The sequence below is a fragment of the Hordeum vulgare genome, chromosome 7H (genome assembly GCF_904849725.1).
Source record: "Hordeum vulgare subsp. vulgare chromosome 7H, MorexV3_pseudomolecules_assembly, whole genome shotgun sequence".
Classification (NCBI taxonomy): Eukaryota; Viridiplantae; Streptophyta; class Magnoliopsida; order Poales; family Poaceae; genus Hordeum; species Hordeum vulgare.
The window spans coordinates 509316337-509329397 of record NC_058524.1 but is presented as its reverse complement, the minus strand read 5'-3'; positions in this window follow the sequence as shown (position 1 = coordinate 509329397).

The window sequence follows — 13061 nt, the reverse complement described above, 5'->3', positions numbered from 1 at the left end:
TCTTTGACATTCGTCACAAGACAAGACAAACTTACGAGCATCCTTGAAGAGAGTGAGCCAATAGAAACCTGATTGCAATACCTTGTGTGCAGTTCTATCTTCTGCATGGTGTCCTCCATAAGCCTCTGAGTGACACTTCTGTAGGATCTATCCCTGTTCATGTTCAGGTACATAATGTCCAATAACACCATCTACTCCTTCCTTATAAAGGTGAGGATCATCCCAAAAGTAATGTCTCAAATCAAAGAAGATTTTTTTATTTTCCTGGTATGCGAAACTAGGTGGTATATATTTGGCAACGATATAATTTGCATAATCAACATACCACGATGCACTAAGTGAAGCATTGATGACATTCAATTGCTCAACATGAAAGCTATCATCAATAGGTTGTGGGTCATCAAGAACATTCTCCAACCTAGACAAGTTATCTGCTACTGGGTTATCAACACCCTTTTTGTTGTCAACATGCAAATCAAATTCTTGTAGCAAGAGAACCCATCTGATAAGTCTAGGTTTAGCATCTTTCTTTTCCATGAGGTACTTAATAGCAGCGTGATTAGTGTGAATAGTGATTTTGGAATCAACTATGTAAGATCTGAACTTTTCACATGCAAACACGACTGCTAAAAATTCCTTTTTCAGTAGTAGCATAGCTTCTTTGGGCACTGTCTAGAGTTTTACTAGCATAGTGGATAACATTCAACTTCTTATCAACTCTTTGTCCTAGAACAACACCAACAACATAATCACTAGCATCACACATGATTTCAAAAGGTAGGTTCCAATCAGGTGGTTGAACAATAGGCGCAGTTATCAAGGCCTTCTTAATTATTTCGAAGGCTTACTCACATTCATTGTCAAAAACAAAAAGGAATATCCTTTTGCAAGAGATTGGTAAGAGGCCTAGAAATCTTAGAGAAGTCTTTAATAAACCTTCTATAGAAACCAACATGACAGAGGAAACTTCTTATACCTTTGATATCTGTGGGGCATGGCATTTTCTCGATTGCATCAACCTTAGCTTTATCGACTTCAATGCCTCTTTCAGAAATTTTATGTCCTAAGACGACGCCTTCATTAACCATAAAGTGGCACTTCTCCCAATTCAAGACAAGGTTGGTGTCTTTACATCTCTGCAAGACTCGATCAAGGTTGCTGAGGCAATCATCAAAAGAAGACCGGTAAACCGAGAAGTCATCCATGAAAACCTCAATAATCTTTTCACAAAAGTCAAAGAATATAGCCATCACACATGTTTGAAAGGTAACAGGTGCATTACATAAGCCAAAAGGCATACGTCTATAAGCAAAGGTACCGAAAGGGCAGGTGAAAGTGGTTTTCTCCTAAACAGATTGTGCAACTGGTATTTGGGAGAAACCAGAATAACCATCTAGAAAGCAAAAGTGTGTGTGTTTAGACAGTCTTTCTAGCATTTTGTCGATAAAAAGCAAAGGGTAATGATCTTTCCTAGTGGCTTTATTCAATTTCCTAAAATCAATCCCCATCCTATAGCCAATAATAATCCTCTCTCGGATCAATCCGTCCTTATCATTAGGGACAACGGTAATACCTCCCTTCTTAGGGATGCAATGCACCGGACTCACCCAATCACTATGAGCAACAGGATAGATAATACCTCCTTCCAGGAGCTTTAGTATTTCTTTTATTACTAGCTCTTTCATCTTAGGATTTAAATCTCCGTTGATGATCAACAACTGGTTTGGAATCAGGATCGGTTTTAATCTTGTGCTGGCATAGAGTGGGACTAATGCCCTTAAGATCATCAAGAGTATATCCTATAGCAGCACGGTGCTTCCGCAGAGTTTTTAGTAACTTCTTTTCTTCATGCTCTGAGAGGCTAGCACTAATAATAACAGGATATATCTCTTTTTCATCAAGATAAGCATACTTAAGAGTATCTGGCAACTGTTTAAGCTCGAACACAGGATCACCCTTTGGTGGGGGTGGATCTTTAAGCAGTTCAACAGGCAAGTTATTCTTAAGGATAGGATATTGTTTTAAAACAACTCTATCTATCTCATCCCTGTCATCCATAAGCATATCATTTTCATGCTCAAGCAAGTATTGCTCTAAGGGATTAGTAGGAGGCACGACAATAGAAGCTAGGGCAATAGTTTCATCCTTACTAGGCAACTCTTTTTCATGAGGTTGTCTACCAAACTTGGAGAAATTGAACTCATGTGACACACCTTCAAAGCCAACAGTGACAGTTTGCTTCTCACAGTCAATATGAGCATTGACGGTATTGAGGAAGGGTTTTCCAAATATGATGGGACAAAAGCTATCTTGCGTGGTAGAAAGAATGAGGAAATCAGCAGGATACTTCATTTTACCACACAAGACTTCAACATCTCTAACAATTCCCACAGGGTAGATAGTATCTCTATTGGAAAGCTGGATAGTGACATCAATGGGTTCTATCTCGACAGGTGCAATCTTGTCTTTAATTTCATCATATAAGCATTGAGGTATTGCACTAACACTAGCACCCACGTCACATAAACCATGATAACAATGATCTCCTATCTTAACAGAAACAACAGGCGTACCAACAACATGCCTATGTTTGTCTCTAGCATGAGGTTAGCAATTCTAGCAGCATCTTCACACAAGTGAATATCATGGCCATCAACATTGTCGGACAGGAGATCTTTGATAATAGCAATGCTAGGTTCAACTCTAATTTGCTCAGAGGGTGTAGGTGTTCTAATGTAGCCTCTACGTATCACAGTTGAAGCTTTAGAATGACCCTTTATCCTAACAGGGAAAGGTGGTTTCTCAATGTAAGCACTAGGAACAATAGGATCATTATAGGCAATGACTTTCTCTTCAATTGGATTGGGTTTAACTACATTGACTTCTAAGGGAGGATGATATTTAAACCACTTCTCTTCGGGGAGATTAATATGAGCAACAAATGATTCACAGAATGAAGCTACTATCTCAGGATCAAGTCCATACTTAGCGCTAAAATCACAAAAAAGTATTTGTTTCAACAAAGGATTTAACGCAATCAAACTTGAAATTCATACCTGACTCCTTACCTTCATCAAGCTACCAATCTTCAGAGTTGCGTTTAATTATTTCCAATAAATTCCATTTGAAGTCAATATCTCTCTTCATAAAAGAACCGGTACAAGAAGTGTCAAGCATAGTGCGGTCATCATGAGAAAGCCGAGCATAGAAGTTTTGAATGATAATTTCTCTCGAGAGCTCATGGTTGGGGCATGAATATAACATTGATTTAAGCCTCCCCCAAGCTTGAGCGATGCTTTCTCTGTCACGAGGCCAAAAATTATAAATATAATTCCGATCACGATGTACTAGATGCACATGATTAAACTTTTGATGAAATTCCAATTTCAACCGATTGTAGTTCCATAATCCAGTATCATCACATAGCCTATACCATGTCAACGCCTTATCCCTCAAATATAAGGGAAAGGCCTTCTTCTTGACCTCATCCTCGGGCAAACCTGCAAGCTTAAATAAACCACAAACTTCATCTACATAGATTAGATGCAAGCCGGGATGTGATGTTCCATCTCATGTAAAAGGATTAGCCAGCAGTTTCTCAAGCATACCCGAAGGAAATTCATAGCAAATATTTTTAGTACGTGCAGCAGGTTGAGGAGCAACTCTTTGTGCTTCCGCTCGAGGTGAAGATACCCCGAACAAGCCCCTCAAAGTATTAGTTTCCATAGCAACAAGAGACTATAAATTTCAGCACACTATATAAATGTTTCCTTACCAAATTCCACTTACCAAAGGCGCTTCACTCCCCGGCAACGACGCCAAAAAAGAGTCTTGATGACCCACAAGTGTAGGGGATCTATTGTAGTCCTTTCGATAAGTAAGAGTGTCAAACCCAACGAGGAGCAGAAGGATCTGACAAGTGGTTTTCAAGAAGGTATTCTCTGCAAGCCCTGAAATTATCGGTAAAAAGTAGTTGTGTGACAAGATGATTCGCAACAAGTAGCAAGTTTTCATCATGTTCATATGATTCGCGTTCGCTACTTTGATAGTTTGATATGTGGGTGGACCGGCGCTTGGGTACTGCCCTTACTTAGACAAGCATCCCACTTATGATTAACCCCTCTCGCAAGCATTCGCAACTATGAAAGAAGAATTAAGACAAAGTCTAACCATAGCATGAAACTAGTGGATCCAAATCAGCCCCTTACGAAGCAACGCGTAAACTAGGGTTTAAGCTTCTGTCACTCTAGCAACCCATCATCTACTTACTACTTCCCAATCCCTTCCTCTAGGCCCAAATAATAGTGAAGTGTTATGTAGTCGACGTTCACATAACACCACTAGAGGAGAAACAACATACAAAGCATGACTTATCGAATGAATACCAAATTCACATGACTACTTATAGCATGACTTACCCCATGTCCTCAGGAACAAAAGTGACTACTCACAAAGCATAATCATATTCATGACCAGAGAGGTAATGAATATCATCATAGATTTGAACATATAATCTTCCACCAAGTAATCCAACTAGCATCAACTACAAAGAGTAATTAACACTACTAGCAACCTTACAAGTACCAATCGGAGTCGCGAGATGGAGATTGGTTACAAGAGATGAACTAGGTTTTGGAGATGAGATGGTGCTGATGAATATGTTGATGGTGACGAGTCCCCTCTGATGAGAGGAGTGTTGGTGATGACGATGGCGACGATTTCCCCCTCCGGGAGAGAAGTTTCCTCGGCAGGATCGTCCTACCGGAGCTCTAGATTGGTTCTGCTCAAGTTCCGCCTCGCGGCGGCGGCGAATCCTTCGAAAAGCCTCCTCTTGATTTGTTTTTTGGAATTAAACCCTTCTTGTAGCAAAATAGGGGGGCAGAGGGCCAAGTGGGAGCCCACAAGCCCCCTAGGCGCGGCCAGGGGGGAGGCCACGCCTAGCAGGCTTGTGGCTTCCTGCTGGCGCCCCTTTGGTACTTCTTCGGCCCAGTATTTTTTACAAATTCCAAAGTAAATCCTCGTTGATTTTCACGGCTTTTGGAGTTGCACAGAATAAGTATCTCAAACTTGCTCCTTTTTCAGGCGAGAATTCCAGCTGCCGGCATTGCCCTCTTCATGTAAACCTTGCAAAATAAGAGAGAAAACGCATAAGTATTGTACCGTGAAGTGTAATAACAGCCCCAAAAGCGATAAATATCAACATGAAAGCATGATGCAAAATGGACGTATCACGCACCGGTGAATGAGTGGTGTTCGGTACACACTTTAACCTTAGCTTCGGTATGCCCGCCAGTATCTTCCTATGACAGTTCCTCGAGTTTTACGGCCTCCAGATCTACCATCTCGAGCTAAAATCGAACTTGTACCTCGCGTGCTTTGCCACGCTGTGCGAATGTTGTTTTGGATTTTGACCTTTCTCTTCTCTCTTCCACGTTTTCTTCCATTTCCACGTCGAGAAGAATGGCAACGTGTCGTACCCCTGTGGGGGCTTGGTGGTGTAATCCCGGTGGAATGTGTTCTTCCCGCGCATGAAGCTGGTTGAATCCTTCAAAAAGTAGCAGCAGGCGTTCTTCTACGTACGGAGCGTCAGGGATGGGTGCGACTGGGTCAACGTGCCGATTTTCCTTGATGCGCTGCCGACCGGCTCCAACTGGCTCCTCGAGCCATGCGGCAATGAAAACACTTGGATCCTGAGCCGGCTGCAGCAGCTCAAGGTCGCGGAGGGGATGATGCCTGCGGATCTGTTAGCTTCCTTCATCTCCTGCCGGGTGTTGCTGTTGTAGGAGCGACCATACCGCATGTGGAACATGGGCTTCTGGAAGGACCAATATCGGTTGTCGATCATCGACCTAGTGCCGATAAAGATAGCCGCCCGCGTGAACGCCATCACCGTCTTCAAGCTTCGCGAGGAGGACTGGTGGTTCAGCAAGGAGCCGTATGCCGTAACTTCCCCCGTTGAGGGTAAGTTTCAACACTTTAGTTTTCCTTTAATTTTCTGACATGTCGACTGATGCGTGACTGACCGCCCCTTTTTACCTTTTTAGCCGACAACTCACGCCGGACGGCCCGAACCCACAAAATCAGGTGGCTGACCACACGAACTCTGACTGCATCGATTACAAGACACACTGAGATGATTCCGATGACTCCGGGGCTCGGAGCTGCCGGAGGCACCGATCGGTGCCGCGACCGGGGGGTCTGGGGCAACCGGTGAGTCCCGCCCCGATGTGATCTCGAAGGACTATACGGATGATGATGATGATCACGTGCGTATTATAAAAGTGTCGTGTGTCATAGTGGAGTTGTCCCAGCGCCGCCGACGAGGAAGGAGTGAGGAGCTACCGGCTATGGCGTGAGCCGACAGGAGGACAGCCGCCCCCACCCGCAAACGATGCAGGAACGGTGGAAGGACAAACGATCGATCGAGGCGTCGTCTATCGACCCGGACATTAAGAAGGCGCAGTCGGCGATGCTACCACCACGCACCCGATCGTCGGTTCACAGGGTGCCAAGGAGCAACGGGCGTCTGCTCCCCCTCGTGTGTGGGTAAGGACTTTTGGTATTTGAGCTCGTGCTCTTTTCTTTCTTTTGCTGGTTCGCGGTGTTTGAGATCAAGCTTTTTTCCTTTTTCCTGGCATCGAGGCCATTGATCTTCCGCCGCCGGCTCCATCGGGCCCTGCGGGTGAGGCGGCCGCGAAGTTGGTCGTGGAGCATGCCGCGACGACGCGGCTCGAGAAGAAGCGTGCCGTCCAGCTTCGGTTGGCCAAGGTGGCGAGCGATGTCACGATGCCGGCGACCCCCGAGGCTCGTGCCCTGGAGGCCTCATCGGCCTGCACAGAGCAGGGCTAGGAGCCGGGCATGGAGACGAAGGTGCCACTGGTTACGGAGCCAGCGGTGGTGGAGGAGGAGGGGATGTTGAGCTCGGCAACGGAGCCATCGCGGTGTCCCAAGCCTAAGCCAAGGGGCGGCAATGATCGGGACCTGGTCATTTCATCGGTGTGGCCAAGTCAAGACACGTCGAGTGTTCGACGGCGGGACTAGCCGGACGGGCCGGACGATGTCCGCCATGCTGGAGGACTGGGCGAAGATGAATCGTGCCCCAGGAGCGTCTGGGGCGAGCGTGATGACTAGGGAGCAAGCTGTCATGCAAGTCGGCACGGTAGAGGTTATGGCGCGATACCATCAAGGGATGGTCGCCTTCACCCTTTCCACGGTGAGCAACTTCCAGGTGGTGGAGCAGGTTGTCCAGGTAGGAGACGCAAATTTCTTCTTTTTCGTTCCTTTGCCTTCTAATGGGGGTGCGCCAGTGCATCCATTGGGTGTAGTCCCCGAGATTCAGGCCGGCCTCCAGGTAGGATCCGCAGATCTTCTCTTGTCTTGTTGTAATCTTGTCGTGTCGGTTGCTAACCGGCTTTTCAATGCAGAGGGGCCATCTCCGAGGTCGAGGCGGCGAAGCTGCACCACACGCTCGCGGACGTCCAAGGAAAGCATGACGAGGTCACCGGCGATCGCGACCGGCTACAGAAGGAGCTTGAGACCGAGCGGGTGGCAACAAAGCGGTTGAAGGCCACCCATGCGGCAGAGTCGGAGCGGCTCGCCGGGGCCCTCCAAATGGAGGCAGCAGCGAAGGAGGATGCGTCGACGGCGTCGGCTGCGAGCGGGCAGGAGTTAGAGGCCCTCAACGCTGAGGTGGCTTGGCTCGGGAAGGAACTCCGTAGGGTGGAGGCAGCCAAGACAAGGGCGGGGCGAGAGGCGGTCAACGGGCTCAAGCTCTTCCACGAGGTAGACGAGGCTTTCTCCGGTAAGTGTCTTGGCTTTTTTCTTGGTTGCGATTGATCGACAGCCGTGTTGGAAATATTCCCTAGAGGCAATAATAAAATATTTATTATTATATTTGTTGTTTCAAGATAATCGTTTATTATCCATGCTATAATTGTATTGAATAAAAACATAAATGCATGTGTGGATATATAGACAAAACTATGTCCCTAGTAAGCCTCTAGTTGACTAGCCAGGTGATCAAGGATGGTTAAAGTTTTCTGACCATATGCAAGTGTTGTCACTTGATGACTCGATCACATCATTGGGAGAATGATGTGATGGACAAGACCCAAACTATAATAGTAGCATGTGATCGTGTCATTTTGTTGCTATTGTTTTCTGCATGTCAAGTATTCATTCCTGTGACCATGAGATCATGTAACTCAATGACACCGAAGGAATACCTTGTGTGTATCAAACGTTGCAACGTTACTCGGTGACTATAAAGGTGCTCTACAGGTATCTCCGAAGGTGTCCGTTGAGTTAGCTTGGATCAAGACTGGGATTTGTCACTTCGTGTGATGGTGAGGTATCTCGGGCCCCACTCGGTAATACAACATCACATATAAGTCTTGCAAGCAATGTGAACTAAAGTTTTAGTCATAGGATCTTGTATTATGGAACGAGTAAATAGACTTGCCGCTAACGAGATTGCAATAGGTATAGTGATACGGACGATCAAATCTCGGACAAGTAACATACCGAAGGACAAAGGGAATGGTATACGGGATTATATGAATCCTTGGCACAAAGGTTCAACCGATAAGATCTTCGTAGAATATGTAGGATCCAATATGGACATCCAGGTCCCGCTGTTGCATATTGACCGGGGAGTGTCTCAGGTCATGTCTGCATAGTTCTCGAACCCGCAGGGTCTGCACACTTAAGGTTCGGTGACGTTTCGGTATAGTTGAGTTATAGGTGTTGGATACCGAAGGTTTGTTCAGACTCCCGGATGAGATCACGGACGTCATGAAGGTTTCCGAAATGGTCCAAAAATGAAGATTTATATATAGGATTGTTTCATTTGGCCTCCGGAAAGATTTCAGGCATTACCGGCAGTGTACCGGGAGTGACGAATGGGTTCCGGGTTTTTTCGGGAGGGGGCCACCCTCCCGGGAGAGAACCTAATAGCCCATGGGTGGCGCAAAGTGGACTATTTCGGCTAAGGTAAAATCAAAGGAGAAAAAAAAGAGGGAGGTGGGAAGGAGGGAAGGGACTCCTCCTTCCCCCAACCGAATTGGAGTTGGAGTCCGTCCTCTCCCACTTAGTCAGACGCCCTAGGGGCTCCCTTGAGCCCCAAGGCTAGCCCCTCCCCTCCTCCTATATATACTAGTGGTTTTAGGGTTTTTGAGACACAACTTTGCCACGTGCAACCTTAAACCTCTACTTTGTAGTTCTTCCTATAGATCGGTTTTCTGCGGAGGTCGGGCGGAGCCATGCAGGAATAGATCATCACCATCACCGGTGCACCGTTACGCTACCGGAGAACTCATTGCTACTGCGACAACAGACCTTCCCTGGTAACGGCGCCAGGAATCGTGCTGCTACGGCTACGGCTATAGGGACTTCCTTGGCAAATATGCAAAGGTTTTCCCCGCGGCCTTGGAGCCTTGCGTTGGTGTTCCCTTGAAAAGGAAAGGGTAATGTAGCATAGCGGCGGTAAGTATTTCCCTCAGTTTAAGAACCAAGGTATCGATCTAGTGGGAGGATCGCGTCAAGTCACAAGTACCTGCACAAACACAAAGAGCTTGCACCCAACGCTATGAAGGGGTTGTCAATCCCTTATAGATTGTTTGCAAAGTGAGAACTGAAAGCAAAAATAAAAACAAAGCAAAGTAAAAGTGAAAGTGGAGACGATAGTTGTGAATAGACCGGGGGGTTGTAGTGTTCACTAGTGGCTTCTCTCATGAAAGAAAGTAGACGGTGGGTGAACGAATTACTGTCGAGCAATTGATAGAACCGCGCAAAGTCGTGACGTTATCTATGGCAATGATTATATCTATAGGCATCACGTCCAAAACAAGTAGACCGATACTTTCTGCATCTACTACTATTACTCCACACGTCGACCGCTATCTAGCATGCATCTAGTGTATTAAGTCAAAAAGAACAGAGTAACGCCTTAAGCAAGATGACATGATGTAGATGAACAATCTCAAATCTATGATGAAAGCCCATCTTGTTACCCTTGATGGCAACAACATGATGCGTGCCTTGCTGCCCCTTCTGTCACTGGGAAAGGTCACCGCACGGTATGAACCCAAAACCAAGAACTTCTCCCATTGCAAGAATCATAGATCTTGTTGGCCAAACAAAACCCAAGACTCGGAGAGACTTACAAGGATATGAAATCATGCATATAAGAAATAAGCAAAGACTCAAATATAATTCATAGATAATATGATCAGAAATCTACAATTCATCGGATCACGACAAAGACACAGACAAAGAGGATTACATCGGATAGATCTCCATGAAGATCATGGAGAACTTTGTATTGAAGATCCAAGAGAGATAAGAAGCCATCTAGCTACTAACTACGGACCCGTAGGTCTGAAGTGGACTACTCACGAGTCATTGGAGAGGCGATGATGTTGATGTAGAAGCCATCCAACTCCAAAGTCCCCTCCGGCAGGGCACCGGGAAGGGTCTCCAGATGAGATCTCGCGGAAACGGAAGCTTGCGGCGGCGGAAAAGCGTTTTCGTGGATGCCCTGATTTTTTCTGGGATTTTAGGGAATATATAGGCGAAAGAGCTAGGGCAGGGGAGCTCCAGGGGGGCACAAGCCTGGTAGCCGCCGGCCCCCCTAGTGGCGGCTACAGGTCTTGTGGGCTTCCTGTGGCTCTCCTGCCTTGGCCCTCAAGTCCCCCGATCTTCTTCTGTTCTGGAAAATTTATTTCGGGGATTTTATTCCGTTTGGACTCCGTTCCAAAATCAGATCTGAAAACAGTCAAAAACACAGAAAAAATAGGAACTGGCACTTGGTACTGAATTAATAAGTTAGTCCCAAAAAAGATATAAAAGGTATATAAAACATCCAAAGTTGACAAGATAACAACATGAAACCATCAAAAATTATAGATACGTTTGAGACGTATCACTCATCTACTTCCCCGTCTCTCTTTTCGGATCAAGAAGGCGGAGATCGTCATCGAGGTGTATGTGTGCTGAACGCGGAGGTGTCGTCCGTTTGGTTCTAGATCGGGACGGATCATGGGACGACATTGATTTGAATCACGAAGTTGTTCCACTACATCAACCGCATTTCTTAACGCTTCCCGCTTAGTGATCTACAAGGGTATGTGGATCCGATCTCCCTCTCGTAGATGAACATCACCATGATAGGTCTTCGTGTGCGTAGGAAATTTTTTGTTTCCCATGCAACGTTCCCCAACAATGGTATCACAACTAGGTTCATGCGTGGATGTAATCTCGAGTAGAACACAAAAGTTTTTGTGGGCATTGATGTTCGATTTGTGCCCTCCTTAGTCTTTTCTCGATTCGGTGGTATTGTTGCATTGAAGCGGCTCGGACCAACATTACTCGTACGCTTACGAGTGACAAGTTTCATCGACTAACATGCAACTTGTTGCATAAAGATGACTGGCGGGTGTGTGCTTCTTCAACTTTAGTTGAATTGGATTTGACCGAGGCGGTCCTTGGAGAGAGGTTAAATAGAAATTTGCACATATCCGTTGTGGTTTTGCGTAAGTAAGATGCGATCGTACTAGATGCACATAGCAGCCACGTAAAACATGCAACAACAAATTAGAGGACGTATAACTTGTGTTTGCAGGGTATGCATGTGATGTGATATGGCCAAAGACATGATGTGATATATTGGATGTATGACATGATCATGTTGTAATAGTTAAATATCGACTTGCACGTCGATGCTACGGCAACCGACAGGAGCCATAGGGTTGTCTTTAAACTAACGTTTGTCTTTGCAGATGCGTTTACTATACTGCTAGGTTGTAGCTTTAGTAGAAATAGCATAGATAGCACGACAACCTCGATGGCGGCACGATGATGGAGATCATGGTGCGGCGCCGGTGAGGATGAAGATCATGCCGGTGCTTTGGTGATGGAGATCAAGAACCACAAGATCATGTCCATATCATGTCACTTATGAATTGCATGTGATGTTAATCCTTTTATGCACCTTATCTTGCTTAGAACGACAGTAGCATTATAAGGTGACCCCTCACTAAATTTCAAGATAAAATTGTGTTCTCCCCGACCATGCACCATTGTGACAATTCTTCGTTTCGAGACACCACGTGATGATCGGGTGTGATAGACTCAATGTTCACATACAATGGGTGCAAAATAGTTGCACACGCGGAACACTCGGGTTAAACTTGACGAGCCTAGCATGTGCATACATGGCCTCTGAACACAAGAGACCAAAAGGTCGAGCATGAATCGTATAGTTGATATGATTAACATAGAGATGTTTACCACTGAAACTACACTCAACTCACGTGATGATCGAACTTGAGTTAGTGAATTTGGATCATGCCACACTCAAGTAACTAGAGGGATGTCTATTTGAGTGGGAGTTTATTAGTAATTTGATTAATTAAACTCTAATTGTCTTGAACATAGTCTAAGTCCACTTTGCAATATTTTATGTTGTAGATCAATGGCTCACGTAGTAGCAAGCCTGAATTTCAATACGTTCCTAGAGAAAGCTAAGCTGAAAGATGATGGTACCAACTTTGTTGACTGAGCTCGTAATCTGAGGCTTATCCTACAAGTTGGGAAAAATAATTATGTCCTTGATGCATCGCTAGGAGGTGAAACACTCGCTACGTCTGATGAAGATGTTTAGAACGCTTGGCAAGCACGTAAGGAGGACTACTCAGTAGTTCAATCTGTAGTCTTGTATGGCTTAGAACCGGGACTTCAACGACTCTTTGAACGTCATGGAGCATATGATATGTTCCAGGAGTTGAAGTTTATCTTTCAGAAGAATGCCCGGATCGAGAGGTATGAGACCTCCGATAAATTCTATGCTTGCAAAATGGAGGAGAGTTCGTGTGTCACTGAACATGTGCTCAAAATGTCTGGGTACTCAAACTGTGTAGCTCAGCTGGGGATTGAACTCCCGCAAGAGGGTATCACTGACAAAATTCTTCAATCATTGCCACCTAGCTACAAGAGCTTTGTGTTGAACTATAACATGCAAGGGATGAATAAGTCACCCGGCGAGTTATTCGCGATGCTGAAAG